Source organism: Pezoporus wallicus, unplaced genomic scaffold (genome assembly GCF_028554395.1).
Source record: "Pezoporus wallicus isolate ANWC-B61680 ecotype Strahan unplaced genomic scaffold, APGP_CSIRO_Pwel_v1 scaffold_7107, whole genome shotgun sequence".
Taxonomy (NCBI): domain Eukaryota; kingdom Metazoa; phylum Chordata; class Aves; order Psittaciformes; family Psittacidae; genus Pezoporus; species Pezoporus wallicus.
In genome coordinates, this window is record NW_026642114.1 from 1,465,245 (window position 1) to 1,483,774 (window position 18,530).

Genomic DNA, 18,530 nt, shown 5'->3' on the forward strand with positions numbered 1-18,530 from the left:
ACTGGAATGGGTTGTCCAGGGAGGTTGTGAATGCTCCATCCCTGGCAGTGTTCAAGGCCAGGTTGGACAGAACCTTGGGTGAGATGGTTTAGTGTGAGGTGTCCCTGCCCATGGCAGGGGGTTTGGAACTTGATGATCTTAAGGTCCTTTCCAACCCTAACTGTTGTATAAACACAGGGGATAAGGGGATTTGGAGAACATAAGTGAGAGTGAAGGGGGGGTGTGGGGTGTGGGGTGTGGGATTTGATTTACATTCATGCTGTGGACAATGGTGCTGTGGGGCACCAGGAATAGGATTTTAGGATCTGTTCAATCCAAGACTGCAGGCTTCTAAAAGGCTTTTGATGTTGTCTTGTGCACAGCTCCAGAGTCCTTTTGAGCTTTGCTTTCAGCAGTGAAGAACCCCTCAGGAAACCACAGTGAAAACCCTTACATGTATGTTCCTAGAGTAGGGGTTAAATAGCAGGTCTTTCTTACACAGCTTCATGTACTCCTGCCTGCCTGAACACTTGGCAATAGACTATTTGGTCCATGGAAGTTTTGTCCCCATGAAAGCAAACTGGTCATGTTTGCAGAGGTTCACTGAAGAAGCATAAGACTGAGGACAAAAGCTCACCTCATGACAACAGCTGCCTGTCTTGCTGCTTGCTTGGTTTGCCCATGCTGGTTAACTTCTCAAATTATAAAAGCTTTAGAAAGCACTTCTCTAAAAAAATACATGTATTTTTTTAAATCCATGCATTAGTATCTTTGACATAGCAGCCAATGGACGTGAAAATGAGTTTTCAGCTCAGAAAAGCTATCGGGGTTGGTCTCTGCTCCCTTTTCCTCCACGTGACAAAAATTACTTGAATTCTTCTCATATAATAGCCAGCTAGCGGTCTTACACTGCGTTGGCTGAAGAGCAGATGCAGCTCTGGCAGGCAGTCAGAAAAACACTAAATGAGCAATTTTACTTCTGCTTCTCGCATCCACACCATTCCTCAGTGCTTGCAAGTGCGTGGTGTAATCATCCTCCATTTGTTTTTACGGCTTCAGTTCCAGAATAGACGGGAACAGAAACTACCGTAAACTCTGCTCCTGCTGCTAGGATCTGCAAGAAAAATGAGACGAGGAGGGTGCAGTTACTACTCTGTCCCCTTGAGCTTCCTCTGTTAAGCACTTAGTAACCGAGATACCCCAAGTCAAGCCTAATGAGTGTCAAATAGCAAAGGTGCTTCTAGATAAACTCTTTACCATGGAAAACACTTACAGACACTTGCTATGATCTGAATATCCACAAGCTCAGCTTGCTTCTCTGGCTCATTTACTTTACCAGCTAAAATAGATCACCCCTCTCAACTTCCCAGCATCTGGAGAAGAGAAAATAAGCTGCATTTGCCTTTACACAGAGCACTATACTCCCGAACATCCTGGGAACACTGGTGAGGCTGTTGGACAACAACCCCATTCACCCAAAACAGACTGGGATGGCACAGCATGCAGAAGCACAAAGTAAAAGATTTCTTACATGGAAAGGAAAGAAAAAACCAAACCCCAAAACCCAACACTTCTTGCACCAGTGATTGGAAGATGCTTGAAGAAAAAACTTGTCTCTTTTCTTTTTAGTTGATTTACATAGTTCCCCTAGTACCTGATGGAGAGCATTGGTGCAACCCAGGTGCCAAGGACATGGCAAATACTGCAGAAGCAGAAGCTGGACAGTCCCTCCACTCCAGCAGAAGCTGGAGAGTCCCTGCACACCACTGGCTTATGCTCTGCTCCCTCTCCCTGCTGCCACCTCGCTGCTGTGGACTGGCTCTTTGGGCTAACATCATCTTCCTCCGAGGTCAAGGCCAGTGTAGGGGATTTGCTCATGCTTCCACTACATCCATGCAGCCTGCCTGGCAGAGTTGCCCTGTTTAGGCAGGTTTGGTATGCTGAAAGCGAGCTGTTCGCAAACACACACAGCCAATTTCCTCAATTCCCAGTGATTTATCTGCAGAAGGAAAAGCTAAGCTCAGCCTTGACATCCCGCTTTTCATTCTACTCAGTTTTCCAGCCAGGCAAGCTGGGGCCCGAGGAGTTCAATGAGTGTGGCTGAGGACGGACCACAAATCAGGGCTCAGTAAACCAGGGCATGCAGGAGCCTCCTGGCTCAGCCTCCCAGCTGGGGGCCCCTGCAAGTGATTTATTTTTCACCTGCTGTTTCCTTATTTTTAGTGCATGTGCTGGAGTTCCTCACTACTTCCAAAGAGCTTACTTGGAACTCCCTGTACCCGGGCTGGAGGGTCATTCATAGCCTTGCAGGGCAAGCTGGTCCCTGCTGTGCACCTTGCAGAGGGGCTGGAGGATGCCCAGGGTCTCCAAGCAATATGAATATCTTTGTTCATCCAACTGACATCCGTAAGCCGCCAGACACCAAGCAAAGACTTGTATTTTTCCTTTGCTGGGATTGTGTTTTCAGGGCAGTATGGTGGGGGGCTGAGTCAGTGGGGGCTTTGCAAGCCTTCCCACACATCCTGGGGCTGCAGAAAAAGGGAGAAGTTCCACATGCCCATGCAAGCATAGTCTTTACCTCAGCCATTGCACAGCCTGAGTCTTCAGGAGATTCATTTTGCCTGTTTTTGCCTCCAGAAACGTTTCTTTTGAAAAGGTTCATCTTTGGGACAAAGGCTGTTAGGAGTTAGCTTTGGCCATTCACTAACACTTAACAACCAGCAGCAGCAGTTAATGCTGCATTGCTCCAAGCACAGCTCCACCACAGCCTTTGCATAGGAACACAGTTAATTTTAGCTCATCTGAATGTGCAGCATGATTGCACAGCTGAGACCAGCTGCAGTTGAAGAGATTCTGATGGAAGGGCTCAATTTCTTAACATTTTTCAATATTAATCCTCCTTAAGTCTGGCTAACAAGGTGTTTTGTGTGTGCATCCTCAGAGACATCCTCTGGACTCAAAGAAGAGGGGCACAGAGAAGGCACTGTCTTGACAAGCAAGACCTGTGCGAAGTGGAGGGTGTAGGCCTATGCCTTGTGCTGCTCACTGTGGCTGAATCAGCATCACAGGGGGACTGCTTTCTGGGTCCGCACAAATACCCCAAAGCTGGATCAGGATGAGCAGAGGGGTTGCCTGGCTCCCTCTGTGGGCAGTGAGGCTGGCACCTGGCATGAACAGGATAGTCCTGGGGTGCAGGCTGTGTCACAGCCCTGGAGCTGATGCCAGCACTGGACTTTGGCCAGCTATGGGAAGGTGTTTACTGATGCCATAATAACAGCAGCTAAACTGCTGGCAGCTTTCCTCAGAGCCAGCACCCCTCCTGCCTGCCAGGCTGCTGGGGAAACAGGGACCCCCATGGGCAGAGCCTGCCATGGGGAAGGTGGAGAGGCAGCTTTGGGGAGGCTGGCAGGGTGCCCTCAGGGCACTGGGGCATGGAGCTGTGCTTGCAGTGGGGCTAGGGTGTGCATGGACAGGCTTTTGCACTTGCTTTTTCAAAGCTGGGATGTGTGGCAAAGTTTGTCTCAGTTCTTGAACATGGCTTAGGTGCACTGGGATAGCACCAGTGTGTGCCCCAGCATCGCCAGAAGTGCAGAGTGCCCACCTTGCTGGATGAGTAGAAAGCCCAATGATGCAGGTATCTAGCAGGTTCAGCAACCCAGGCTGTGACAAATTACATCCTCCAGTCACTGAACACACAGGGTTTAAACATTTCTTTTTTCAGCTCCTAGGCTTGCAGGAACTGACAGCCGTGTGAACTGCCCCCTCTTCAGGCACAAGAGTTTAGGATCTTCTCCCTGGCCCTATTCCCCTAAATCAGATTATTTTTGGTACACTACACTGCTGTCAAAATAAAATTTGAGGTGCGGAGAGGTGGGGTTTCTGTTTGCCATGCCAAATGCTGCCCTGCAGGGAGACGCCAGTATGGTCTCCTGGAAGCACTGGTACCAATGAGTGATGCTCTGCTTTATCCAGGGTTACTTTGACCTACAAGGTCCAGGGCTGCAGACCTTAAAAGTTGTACCTTGATTCTGCAGCCCTATAAATATGATCAATGCAAAACAGTAACAGTAACTGAAGTAACAGTCATCTAATCCAGTTAAATATAATGACTATAATGCATCAGATTACCCAAGAACACACGGGGAGTCATAAGGACCACAGCAGGAGTCTCTGCCCAGTGCCGAGTGCACAGTGGGCAAGGAGGAACACCAGCCAGGTCTTTGCTGATGTGAAAACACACCAAGAATTAACAGTTTTGCAGTGGTGAAGATCGCATATGGCCATACAACAGTCCAGTTCCCAGGGAGGTTCATGAGGAATTTGCTATGCATCCTTTGGGAACGGAGTCAGCTCCCGTTGTGGCACAGAGGTTGCTCTCTGTTAGGAGCATGATCTGTGTCTGGCATCTGACCTCCCCCCGAAGCCACTGTGCCCTGGCACGTTACCAGATAAAGGCTTGTTAGCTGCCTCGGAGCTGCACAAATTGTTCAGCTGGTGCCTCCCTGGCACAATCCATCCATCCCGTGGGTTTTATACTGGGAAGCTGCTTCTTCCCTTTATATAACCCACCTAAGCACAGATTCCTATAGCAGGGATCAGATGATACCAGGAGGAGGACAAAGGGTTTGCAAACATGTTTCAAAGCCGCCTTTTTTTTTTTTCTGCAAGAAACAGGAGGCTTGCAGCTACAGGCAGAGTGAAGCAGCGGAGAAAACTCCATCAGTGGCTCTTTCCCAGCTAGAATTACCCCTCTGTCACTGATTTCCCTCTTAATACCCCCACTTGCCCCTTTCTGCTGGATTAGCTGGTGCTAAGGCTTTGACAGCCTGTGAAGAAATGTCACTCTTCATCTGAGAAGGAATTAGAGACCCTAAGACTCCACAGCCCTGTAACACTGACACCTAGGCTTTGCCAGACCTTCCTGCAGAGGTAACCACATGCTTTCAGGGAGGAGTGTGTGAGGTAGAGTCATAGGGCATTTCTAAGTTGCAGCACAAACCACATTTTCCCTTTTTTACTACTGTAGGAAATTTCATTTGGAAGAAAATATCATAGCACATTGCCTGGCTGCAGAATGTGGAAAACAAGCAGGAAGGATAGGAGCAGCAGGGAAGAACAGGCAGACCAGAAGAAAACCGCACCTCAGGCAGAACAGTGCAAGAGCTGGGGGAGTACTCCCCACATGCCATTTGCACCCTGGAAACAAATACTGGATTCCACAAACACTGCTGGGAGAGAGTCTGTACCATGGATTTTGAATGTAAGGCAACCCTGAAGAGGCAGTAAATATGTTTGCATGAACACACACAAGCTAACTTTCTCACCTCTTTCCACTTTGACACCCAGACATGGTGTCTGACCTATGGGATATATACTGCCCCATTACCAAAGGCTCCGCCTGATTCCTGTCCAACATGTCATTCCCAAAGTTCACCCTCCAGTTTTTATCTCTTTCTCTGATCCTCCTGCCCTGCCCAGGCTGGTTCCTGTCTGAGTGTCCAGGGCAAGAGCAATCCGGAGGGCATGGGAATCACAGGACTGATAGCAGCAGTTTATAGCTCACACTGCACTGGTTCTGAGCTGAAGATATTGACTGTAAGGGCAGCTTAGTAAGTGCAAAGGAATGGGCCGCATGAGATATTGAAGCTAGGAAAAAATATCAACCTACTAAATAATTTTCCTTTGACTAGGAATGTCCTGCAGTCTCTAAATCTTCCAAATTTTTCCAAATTCTAAATTCTTCCAAAGGATTTAATAAGTCCCCTGCTTTCCCCATTCTCCCAAACCAGACACTCCTGTGTGGAAGGTGAGTCCCTACGTGTCCTCCACAGTCCACAGCAAATGGATGGGAGCTAGTCCCATGGTCGTCCTGGTGGGTCTGTCACACCATTAGCAAAGAAGGAACATGGGAGCAACATCCCAGGAAGGTCACTGAAGCAAGGCAAGGGGATGGAGATGGGAAAAGCCATTTGTCTGGCTTCTGAGTTGCATTGCAAGAGAACTGGGATGGAGATGAGAACTGGGATGGAGATGAGAAGCTGGTGCAATGAAGGCATAATGGATACCATAATGCATCTTTGAACCCATCTTGCTTCCAGACACCGGAAGCAAATACTCTGGCAGACACTGACAGGATCCTGCTCTGTGGATCAGCTTCTCCTGATCGTACTTGGCCCATAAATAAGACTCAATGTCATAGCTGTGGACAGTGGTTTCCTGGCCAATAGGGCAGAACTGACAGCCTTATTCCAACCTTTCTTTGAAAGGGAAGAGGTGTGAGTGGCTCTTTCCCCATGTGAACTGAATAGGTTGTGCAACACTGCAGGATGGTGATGGCCTCAGTGCTGCCCTTTAAAAGCCTGAGCAACCCAAAGACCCTTCAAGGCACTACTGGCAGCGGGCAGGGCTCAATACAGGCAGTATTGCTTGCTCCTTGCTGCTGCCTTGCTTTATGCCTTGAATGGATTGGCACCCCCTCTGAAGAGACGCAAAGACTCGGTCCTGGAAGAAGGCTGTGGCTAGAAGAGCAGATGCTATATCACTCCTCTTTGCTGGAGGATGACTGGGAGAGAAGGCCCAGGAATCAAGGGTATATTTTATGTTGACTTTGCTATTTGGTGCAATGCCAGAGTATTCAGCAGTGGTGGAGGAGGGGAAGATTATCTTTGCTCCAAAGAAAACTGAATTGCTCTGCGAGGGAAATCTCTGAGATTTGAAAACCAATGGGAAGGTTGCCCTTGATGCTCCGACCCAGCGCGGCGGGCCCTGCCACAAGGCTGCTGCCCTGCAATAGGTACAGCTCAAATCACTGGCAGTGGGGAGGATTATCATAACTCCAGGGCCGTGACATAGTGAACACCCTCCTGAACATGTTTTCCATCCCATAAACTTGATGAAAAACTGGGTGCGTCCCCCTTGCCCACTCCCTCCCAGTCCTCCTGTAACAAAAGGCTGAGCTCAAGCCCTACCCCAATTGCCTCATGGATGTGGGGCTGCCCAGTAGAGAGAGACCCTCATCCTACTACTAAGCCCTACTACATCCCTAACCTGAACTTAAGATGGGGAGGGATATGACTGGGCTTATGTTTTGGGATGGAATGAAACTCCTCCCCTCTCCTTTCTTTAGACTTGGACAAACCCAGCCCATTTCCTAACACTGCTGCTCTTCCAACATCCAATATGAAATTCAGGTCTTGAGCTGTTACTTTGTTTTCCACGGCAAGCTGTAGGCTGTGTCTGTATCCTATGCCATGATACCATACAGGCTATCCTATATATTGTACCTGCATCCTATTTATCACTCAGTAAGAATCTCAATGAGCAGGTGACCAGGAGGACTAGTTTGTCCAGTGAATACCATAACCAGCTCAGGGGAAACCAGCACCTGCCCTCTTCCTGGCTCTGCACCCATGGGTGAACAGAGCAATGAGTTTGCTGAATGAACCTCTATCCTGGCTACAGTCAAGTCTACCTGAAGACTGCATCTGACTTTACCTGACTTCACTTTCCAACGTGTCCTCACTGGCGGGGCCCTGGCTGCTCTTCTTGTGGGGATTATCTCCAAGGGTATAATTCAGAAGGGCTATAAAGGTTAAAGCTTGGGGTTTGGGATCTTCCAGGGCTCTTCCTCTTCACACCTGGCTGTGTGCTGGAGGCATGCAAGGCCAGGAAGCGATGGTGGTGCTGGTTATTCTTGCAAGATGTGTGCTTTTCAGGCCAGATATTCTGAATTTGCCAATGACACCAAGCTGTGTGATTCGGTTGATACGCTGGAGGGAAGGAATGCCATCCAGAGGGACCTTGACACACTTGTGAGGTGGGCTGATGCCAGCCTCATGAAGTTTAACCATGCCAAGTGCAAGGTCCTACACCTGGGTCGGAGCAATCCCACGCACAGCTACAGGCTGGGCAGAGAAGAGATTCAGAGCAGCCCTGCGGAGAAGGACTTGGAGGTCCTGGTTGATGAGAAAATGAACATGAGCCAACAGCATGCGCTCGCAGCCCAGAAAGCCAACTGTATCCTGGGCTGCATCAAAAGAAGCATGACCAGCAGGTTGAAGGAGGTGATCCTGCCCCTCTACTCTGCTCTCGTGAGACCTCACCTGGAGTATTGTGTGCAGTTCTGGTGTCCTCAACATAAAAAGGACATGGAACTGTTGGAACAAGTCCAGAGGAGGGCCACGAGGATGATCAGGGGACTGGAGCACCTCCCGTATGAAGACAGGCTGAGGAAGTTGGGGCTGTTCAGCCTGGAGAAGAGAAGGCTGCGTGGAGACCTCATAGCAGCCTTCCAGTATCTGAAGGGGGCCTATAGGGACGCTGGGGAGGGACTCTTCATTAGGGACTGTAGTGACAGGACAAGGGGAAGTTTAGATTGGATATAAGGAGGAAATTCTTTCCTGTTAGGGTGGTGAGGCACTGGAATGGGTTGCCCAGGGACGTTGTGAATGCTCCATCCCTGGCAATGTTCAAAGCCAGGTTGGACAGAACCTTGGGTGAGATGGTTTAGTGTGAGGTGTCCGTGCCCATGGCAGGGGGGTTGGAACTAGATGATCTAAAAGTCCTTTCCAACCCTAACGATTCTATGATTCTATGACCTGACATAATTTAGTGGAGTCAATGAGAAGGGCAGATGCTGAGAAACAGAGGAGGGAAGCAGGGCACAGGAAAAAAAGATCCTGAAGTCTTATTAAGAAAAAACATTTATTGACACAGCCCATGCCTGTGCTGCCTGTCCATGTCTCTGGAGGGAAGATCCTACAGAGCTGAGCTGACCCTGCATGCCCAGCAATGCCCTCGTCCCCTGGGAGCTATAATCCATGTTTCATTCAGGCAGCTGCAGCATGGCCCCTGCCCAGCTCCAGCAGCTGTTGCAGGATGGGTGCCACAGGACGTCCTGAGCTGCTCCATGCCCCCAGGCCCCGGCTTTCCTCACCCTACACAAACAGCTTGTGCAAGAAGCCCTGGGCTCAGCCTCTCCCTGGGGTGGAGCCCCACCAGCACGCACACGGACATGGTGCCCTCCCCTGCCTTCCCAGACACCCCCAAAGATTGGCCCAATTTATCCTGCCATACCCCTGGCTGTCTACAGTCTGCCCAATCTCTGTTCCTGCAGTTTACTCAATGACTGCACACAGTGCCTGCAGGATCTGGCATGCCTCCTCTTCATTTGCAGCCCAGGGCACCAGCTTGCAGCACTCTATTTTCTCCATAGCCATTTGGGGCACCTGGAGCGAGGAAGATGTTTATTCCATCCTCCCTTCAGCCAGTGCTATGACACAGCACCCAAAATGACCAGGGGAGCATGACACTCCTCTGGAGGTGCCTGCTTCCACCTTTCATCAGGCCCCGTTGCATCGCAGCACAACTGCGCATCTGAGCCTGCAACACAGGACATGTTATCCTGCCTGCCCTGCCAGGCCTGGGTCCAAACACCCATCCCTTACATTAGGCATGGGCACTGGATATCCCTGATACCTCTGTGCTCTAAGCATGGCTCACACCTTGGCAAACTCATCCTGAGGTGTTGTGAACATGCCAGAAAGGACCAAATGGGTTTATTATTTTGAACCCAGTAATCATCAACTCATGCCCTGTGGCTGCTCAGCCCAAGGGACCTGCAAAAGCTCTTTATGCAGGGAGGAGGCACAGGGACTGGCAGCGCCTGTGCAAGGCAGCTGACATCCACCAATTAAACCCCCTGAAACCCAGCATATTTCATTTTCAGCCCTGCATCTACCCTAACTGCTTCCCAGGGAGTTTCAGAGGGCAGGAGGCCGAAGCCCAACCTGCAGCCAGCATTCCAGGACCTCTGGATTTACACCAGCCCTGCCTCACCTTCTGCAAACACGGCAACTGCTGCAAGCACAGAGACGTGAAAACCCAGCAAAGCACAGCTGAGAGGGGAAAAAGCCCACCCTGGAGCAGGCAGGAAAGCCTGAAAAGGTCTGGGTGGACCCAGGGAGAAGGAAACCCTTCTTTCCTTGCTGTGCCCCCCTTGCTTCGTCCCACCCCTAAAAAAACACGCTGATCTGCCTGTGATCGAAAACAAGGCTCCCTTGAGCAACAGTGAAATCTCATCGGATTTTTTTCGGGTAGGCTGTGTTACTGGGAGAGGAGGGGGTCTGCCTCCAAGCCCTGACCCACGCCTCCCTGCCAGCCCTGAATTAAAAAACAAGCGACTCTGGAGGAAGAAAGGGAGAAGGAAAACATGCCGTTCCCTGCAGCTCCACCAGCTCCTCGCAGCTCAGCAGCAGAGGCCCTGGGCTGTTGGCAGTGCGCGGATTGGGTGGGGGGGTGGGAAAGAGAGCCCAGTTTGGTGTTACCGGGCAGACTTGGAGAATTAGGGGGGATAGAGGGAGGAGGACACACACACGCGCCTGCGTCAGGAGGGGAACATGCACAGGGCTTGTTTTGTGATGCTGGATTCCAATTCGCCTCCGCCGGCGCGCTGGGACACGGCGTCAGCTGCTTTCTGTCTCACACTGCTATTTGGGAGAGAGCAATAAGGGGGATGGGGATGGCGAGGCAGGGGGAGGTCTCTAGCTCTGGGTTGGTGCTGGGCTGCATGGTGCCCGCCTGAATGTCCCCATTGTGCTGCCAGCGAGGGAGCAGGAAGTGCTGGCATTGCCCCTCTGTGCTTTGGCACTTCCTCGGCACCCTGCCAGAATTGGGGACCCCGGGAAATGGGATAGGGCCATGCCCCCAGAGGGTTACTGGGGGGGAGGATGGGAAATAAGAGGGAGAAAAAGAAGAGGGGGAAAAAAAAAACACACCAGGTTTTGGGGAAAAAAAAAAAAGAACAGGTTTTGGAAGTAGAAAATGTCACCATGCAGAAAGGGAATTGAAAGGAAAGGGAAAAACACCACCAACCCTTTTGTCTGCTACACTTGGGCATTAAAAATGGCATTTTTCTTGGGGAACAGTAAAAAAAATCCCCTGCCACTGCCTCAGAATGCTAATTTTATCCCAAAAGCTGGGTTTGCACAGGTGGCTGGCCCAGCACAGGGCTACACTGATTCCTGAAGGATGTTTCACCCAGCCCCAAAGCCCACTGATGACCAGTCCCTGGAACCACCCCTGTACTTCATCACTGTGGCAACCATTTCCCACTGCTGGCTACCCAAGCTTCCCCCTCTCCCTTCTTGCCCGCAGGATGGGTGCCAGACGGTCACAGTAAGCACCTACACTTACCTAGCTATATGCAAGTGTATCTGAGCTGAAGAGCCTGGAGTCACCTGGACGATGTGTCCTCCATCACCAGCACAGGCTAAAAAACTCCAAGGCTGCTCAGTGCTCCCACACAGCTTGACAGCACAGGATTAGACCTGAAAGCAGGAGACAACACCTTAAATGGCAGCAGGAAATGATATTTTTTTTTTTTAACTGTAAAACATGTGAAAGCCAATTTACTTCTCTAGGGCAGAGACAGAAAAACTAAAACCTTTTCTCAGCTCCCTGTGCCAGATGCCCACTCCATCCTCCTGCATGAGGGTCTGGGGTACCTCTGGACAGAGTCTGTGCTGTGCTGAGGGAAAGGTGCAGAAGTCAAGGCTTACTGCATAGAACCAAGGGCTCCCAAAAGTTACCTTAATAATCTTAGAAAAAATAAAAGAGATTTTTGAATAATGCTTTGAAAAACATCTCCATGGATTCAGGGCCCTGGTACCTTGTTAAGAGTAAACATGGGCTGGTAGCACCCTATAGAATCATAGAATAGTTAGGGTTGAAAGGGACTTTAAGATCATCTAGTTCCAACCCCCCTGCCGTGGGCACGGACACCTCACACTAAACCATGTCACCCAAGGCGTTGTCCAACCTGGCCTTGAACAAATTCTGCAGCTAGTGACCACTCAGCTTTTAAGATTTCTTAATTTTGCTTGCTCATTAGCTTGCAAACAAGAAAGTCCATCACTTTGTCCTGAGCAGAGGGGATATAAATAGGCCCACAGTGCTGGCTACCAGGAAAGCTAGCAGGACTCGCTCCATGTGAAGGACAGTGTAACCTACCCTGGTTCCAGCTTCCTGGTGCTTAGTAAGTGACTTCTGCATTAATTAATGCACTTTGACATGGGGAGGAGCAGGCACTTGCTCATTAGAGTAGCACCTGCAGTTACAGCATTGGTGGGGAACACTACACACTAAACAACATGCCCATTTGTCCAGAGCCCAGCACATCACAGACAAGCACATGGAGGGCAACTTCCACTCAGGTGATGCTGACCAGGGCCCAACACATCCCTGCAAGGGGGGTTCTCACCCTCCAAGGACTTTGCTTACCCGTGCCACCATCATAAACACGCAGGGCTGCTGCAGGTCTGCCTTGGCCACCCAGCAGAGTGAGGTATCTTACTGGTGGCCATCTGAGAGAAGATGGCGTATATGACAACAGCTTGGAGTCCAGCCTGGAAGATGCAGCCCTGGGCAGCTCTTAAAGTCAAGCAAAGCCCAAGACAAAGCATCTGAAGAGCCACACTCATTAGAGAAGACAGTGAGGTGTTTTTTATTTGTGTGATGTGAGCTTTTATTCATGGCACCTCATTAGGATTAAAACGACCTGTGAACCTATCCCAACTTTTGGCTGGCAGTATCTGCGCTCCTGTCAGCTTGTAATCATCCATTGGGCAGGTCACTTGAGGGGAAAAATAAAAAAAAAGCCAGTGCAATTATAAACCAAGTTCTTCCTTGTGTTCAGTCTCAGCTAAGTGGGCACTCTCCTAGGGTGACCCAAGACACTGACCCAGGCCTTTTGGCCTCTTCCCATTCACTCCACAGTCTGGCCAAGGCCAATACCAAAGGATTTTAATTAAAGCTTCTTTCCAACCACAGTGGTAGGCATTTTGTCTGTTAATTGCAAAACAGACAGCATCTCAGAGAACCGCATGACTGTCCAGTTGGCCAGCGTACCCTTTCCAAACCAAGAATTGGGAACATTAGCACCAAGCACAAGAATGGATTTTCATATTAAGGACATGTACAAAACAAGAGGTAAATGGTCATCATTATCATTAGGAGGCAAAAATGAGAAGAACATTTTCTTCTGCTGGCTAGGGGTGGAAACTGGGCTCAGAGCCTGTCTCTCCAATGTTGAAAAAACAAGGTGGGAGAAGAACAACCACATCTGACCTTCACACCTATTTTACCCTTGCAGCAACCCAGACAACTGATTTTCTTTGCACTTGCTCTATTCTACCTTTTTCTAGGGAAAGGATGATAAGATTTGTACCTGCTGTTCCAGTGAATGTCTTGGTGGCTCTTGCTGTGAGCGTTTTAAGGTCAATAGAGAGGCCTTGTCATGAGAGTCCACAGAGGGTGCATCTGCTGTTTGCATGAGCATTAACACGGTGGCTCACAGGCAGTATGATACCAGTGGATAGTTGGAAGCCCTTCTCTGTTACCTCTAGAAAATGTGAAGTCCTATCTTATGTTGTTGCTCCTCAAGCTCAAAGACTTTGTGTTTTGTACTGCTGAGCTTCATATTGCTGTTTTTGTTTGTCTTCCAGGTCATTCAATTCTATTGTTAGGACACCTATAATCATAAAATCATAGAACTGTTTGTGTTGGAAGGGGCCTTAGAGATCATCTAGTTCCAACCCCCCTGCCACAGGCAGGGATGCTTTCCACTAGACCAGGCTGCAGAAAGCCCCATGCAGCCTGGCCTTGAACACTTCTGGGGATGGGGCAGCCACAACTCCCTACAAGATAACTTCTTATATTGTTGATACCCCCTCAGCTCTGCCTCATTCACACATCTGAATGTTGCTCTTCTACTTTTTTTGGTCATTCACAGACATATGAAACAAGACAAGCCCTGAGGCTGATATCTGGGTAGCTTCAGAGGAAGCCTTCCCTTCTGCCTAACGCATCCCCTTTCAACACCAGCCAGGGACCCCTGATGTGTAGTCAGCCCAGACCCACTCGTATCCCACTGTCCAACCACATACAGATAATTTTGTTCTTCAAAATCCATTTGAGATCTTGTAGTTTTTCCTGAAGTAGAACAATTTGGCTTCTCTAGTGCAGTCCAACTGTTCACAGCAAGGATGGGCAGCCTCTGCATCAGAGGATAGGCTTTGGTGGGAATGTCGGCGATGAAAGGAAATCTTCCAGCTATGGCATCTCTCTCTCTGAAAAGAACCCAAGGCATACATGTGGTAGACTTGGGCTGTGTTTGTTGATGCAGCAGCCAGCTCCAATAGCATGGAGCAGCATGCAGAAAATCCAAACCGCCCTTGCTAGGAAAGAGCATAGTGTCACTCCCTGTAACAGCCTACCTGGGCTGGACCCACTTCTTCTGGGGAGCAGTAAGCTCAGAGATGCTATTCCTACAGAGCCAGGGAAGCTACTGGTAATCAGAGGGATACATTTATAACCTACACTGGGTGCCTGAAATCAAGAGAGTAGATCTAGGCATGCAAAAAGATGTGTGTAACTAAAGCATGCTGCTCATGCTCCTCATGATTAAACATCACCATTAGCACAATTCTCTTGGCAGACAGGAAAACCCCAGCTTCTGCTGTCATGCTCTGCAATGGCTGTAGCTTCAAATGTGACATGATTTCAAGGGTGTCGTGGTTGGTTGGTCTGCTCAGATTTTAAGCCTGGCTTTGCCTACAGAGGGTAGTGCAGAAAAAGGGCATGTTCTTTAGTGACAGCATAAAAAATCCTCACCTTGAAGATAAATAGACCCCTCCTCTCCATTTCTAAGCATGGAATATGCTTCAGGAAGCCATATCTTGGTTTTTCTGCTGTAAAGTCATCACCAGCTCTCCCCTTGAAAACAATATGAATGTGTTTGCAATTGAAGGACATTGACCAGAAGATGAAAACAAGCTGGTAAGGAAAATTTTCACTTTCAAATGCTACAGCTTTGCTGTTTGGCAACTTCCTCTATTTCATGTTCTCCTTTCCAGCCGAGTCACATTTTTGTTTCAATCTTTACAGCTCCAGCCAGGAACTTCTGTGCAGAGCTGTTGTTAGTGTGTCATGGATAGCAACACATACTTAAGGGAAAGAGTCAACGTTTGCTGGAAACAGGCCTGGCTGAACTCCCTTTCCCCCTCCCTAATCCAAATGGCCCCCAGCTTTGGAAAAGTTTGCCTCCAACTCTGAACTTGCTTGGCCCCAACTGCTATAAATAGTCGGAACAAAACCTCCTGGGCCAAATGCCTGAATGTTTAGAAAGCTTTGATCCCACATTGCTTTTTGAGAGCTTGAGCCTTTTCAAGTTGTGCAGCTTGAGCCCATATTGCTGCTCAAAGTGGGGCCAAGGAGACCTGACTACATGGCTGGAAAGCGGGAGGGTGTTGAGCCCTGTGTGCACCCCATGTGCAGATTCTCCTGTGACAAACCAGCATCAGTGCAAGAGCGGACGACAGGGTGCTGGACTGGAGCAACGATATCCACTTTGAGTCCATGGAGTTCCTGAGGAAAGCCATCCCTTGGCCGGATCCAGAAAGCAAATCCTCTTCACTCCGAGCTGCCGTGTTTGCTTTCTGTTCCCGTTTTCCTGCATGTTGTGGGTGCTTGGCTTCCCTCTCTCTCCCTCTGGGTGTGCCTGGCCCTTGTGCCTTGGCACCACTCGCCTTGGCCAGAGACAGAAGTGGAAAGACACAAACATCAGGGGAAAAAAAATAAAGCAAAACAGAAAAAGGGCTGCTCTTATAGTATTTCCAATCCATTGAGCCCAGAGTGGGAATCCTATGAGAAGGCCAGCTCTCACAGAACCCCAAGCCAAGCTTCTTGGACAAGTGGTCCCAGGGGTTGTGTATACCACCACCACCACCAAGATCATGACGGTTTTGGAGGAGCACAGCTCTGGTTCTGCTGGCCACAGGCACTTGCAGGGGTGCTCAGCATCCACAAGCAGGCAACTGGATCAGCACCCAGGCATGCTGCTTCTCAAGCCTCCTATGACCAAAGCTGGCGTGGCTGCAGGGGGAGGTGGCCCCACGTACCTCCACAGCCTTCAATGACCCCAGCCCTCATACAGCTCCAGCCACCAGCTTGGTCTTCTCATCTGGGCACAAGAAAAGGAACCTGCCCAGCCCGGCTTTTCTGGCTCAGCGCGGCAGCAGGCAGCACCTGCCTTTCCTACCTCTGCATTTCCAATGTGTGCAGCTCAGAGCACCCAGGTCCCAGCCAGGAAAACAGTTCTCTGCCCAGGCAGCTTTTTTCCTGCCAAAGCTCTTCCTTCTGGGAGCAGAAGTTGGAAACACCATTGCACACGGCACATGGAGTGTGGCATAGCTGGGGCGGGAGACCTTATTGTGACCTTTCAGCTCTTGAAAGGGGTCCATATAAGATGGGATAGAATTTCTAGCACGGTCTGTTGTGATAGGAGGAGGGATAATGGTTTAAAACTAGGAGGGGGAGATTCAGGCTGGACGTGAGGAAACAATAGTTTATTTTGAAGGTGATAAAATACTGGCACAGGTTGCCCAGAGAGGTAATGAATGTGCCATCCCTGGAGACATCAAGGCCAGGCTGGATGTGATTCTGGGCAACCTGTTCTACTTGAAGGGGTCTCTTCCCGTGGCAGGGGGGTTGAAACTAGATGACCTTTGAAGGTCCCTTCCAACCCGAACTGTTCTATGATTCTATGAACTCACCAGCAGTAGCTTGGAGGAGAAGGGGCCTTGCTGGCAGGACAGACAACCAGAATAGAGGTGCAGCACCAAAGCATTCTCCCTTTGTGTTGCTTTAGCAGTGATTTCATTTCCTAGGAGTTTTGCTGCAGCCTCGCTTTTGCGAATGCTTTTCCCCAAGCAAGTGACTTCAAGAACACTTTGCTCCAGAGCAAACCCCACTTGAAACTCTTAGAAGTGTTTCTAACCTCAGCAGCAAGCATTTGCTCCCTGTCTTCTCACCTTGCCCTGCAGCAGGCTGACAGTGGTGAAGTCATGGCCATGTGGAAATTCAAGGGAGCTGGCATGGGCTTGGGCTGGCACATCTCTGGGGACCCAGCTTAGCTAATACTGTGTTGGGAAAGGGCTGAGGTCAGCCCCATCACCCCCTGTCGCTGACATGAGGGTAAGAGAGCCAAGAAATTACTCCTTAGGGGAAGTTATAAATAAAGCAGCCCAGCTTTAAGGGAGCACTGAAACCCACACACAGAGCCTATTGGAGAGAGGACTCACTCCACCACATCCCATGGCGCATCAGAAGGGGCTTGCTCCCACCGCCTGGGACTGTGCCTTGTGGGGCAGTTGGGTCGCAGCAAAACCCTTGCAGGGGACATCTAGTCCAGCTGATGTCCACACAGTGCCCAGCTTGGTGTCACTTCTGGAGCACCCATCCTCAGTTCTCCAGGGGCATTGGACTTGATGTCTGAGCCCTGCCAGGGACCTTTGCCACCTTTTTCCTTCCCACTCCTCACCAATGCATGGGGCAGCCATCACCCTGCTGCAAAAATGGCTGCAGTGCCCACAAACCTCCGTGGGTGAGGTCCCATAACCTCCCTGCATCCCAGGCCATGTCACCCTGGATGGGGTGGCTGTTCCCCAGGGAGCACATGGTGGGACAGGCTGCCCTGTGGGGAGTTTGGCAGCATGCTGCCTTGGAGGCGAGGGCTGGCTCAGGGCTTTGTTTTATGTCCTGTTTATCCTGCAGAGAGAAACAGAGGAGTTCAGTGTGCAGGAATCTCGTGCCCTCTCCTCGCTCCCCTGCCGCATGAAAGCTGCTGAGCAAACAGGAGAAAATCAAAGGCGATTGCACCCCGTTGGGTTTCCGCACCACCGGCCCCTCTGCCAGCTCTTACATAAGCTGCCGGCTCGGCCCGGTGCTGTGCTCAGGGCTTTCTTCTGGTGAACCAAGTAGCTGCCACAGCAGAGCCAGTCCAGAACCCTGCAGCTGTGCTACCCCCTTTGCTTATTAGGGAAGACCCCTCCCCTGCCTCCTTGCTAGCCTGTTGTTTTCTTTTCTCCCCCCTGTAAGTAAGGCCTGAGACCTGGACAGCCCCTTGATACACAACTATGCTACATTCCGCTGGTTGTTGGCATGGCAGGGCTATCCCCATGGCATCCTGCAAACCCAACACCATAGCCACCACCATCTCATCATTTCATTTCATCATCTCATCCCATCCCATCCTCTTCAACACTCAGCACTGGGGCATGTTTTCTTCTCCTGCTCGAGAAAGGAGATGCTTTAACTCAAATCTGCCTCAGTAACATCAGACGTCATTTCTCTCCATTTCACACCCAGGGCATCACAGAGGCAGTCACACGAGGTTTGGCACCAGTGGTGTGGATGTGTGTCCTCTCCAGCAAGCACATACTGGAGCACCAAGGCAACCTGTCCCTGCTTTCATAAGGGCATCTTGAGCCTATCATCTTTAGCTGTCAAGCAGTCCCTAGACATAAGGGCATCCCCAAACACATGCCCTGCAGGCTTATGAGGACTCATTTTCCCATCTCTCCTGGGCATGATATCTCTACAGAACAGGAATGAAAACCCTACAGACGTAAAAACACACAGGAAAGAATACTGAATCCTCTATGCATATGCCCCTCACCAGCAGTCATGGCCTCACCTTCCCTTCCAACAAAAGA

The 18,530-nt window shown here is 50.0% G+C and overlaps 1 long non-coding RNA gene across 1 annotated transcript in view; it reads right to left on the minus strand.

Annotated features, from left to right (window-relative positions):
* Nucleotides 1-244: 244 nt before the first annotated feature.
* The window catches only part of LOC130608872 (uncharacterized), a 37,751-nt gene continuing 19,465 nt past the window's right edge, over nucleotides 245-18,530 (minus strand). Inside the window, exons 5-7 of the long non-coding RNA XR_008974657.1 lie at nucleotides 12,259-12,408; nucleotides 11,173-11,306; nucleotides 245-1,093 (exon numbers count right to left, since the gene is read on the minus strand). This is a non-coding gene — a long non-coding RNA (uncharacterized LOC130608872). The remainder of the gene's footprint in view (nucleotides 1,094-11,172; nucleotides 11,307-12,258; nucleotides 12,409-18,530) is intronic.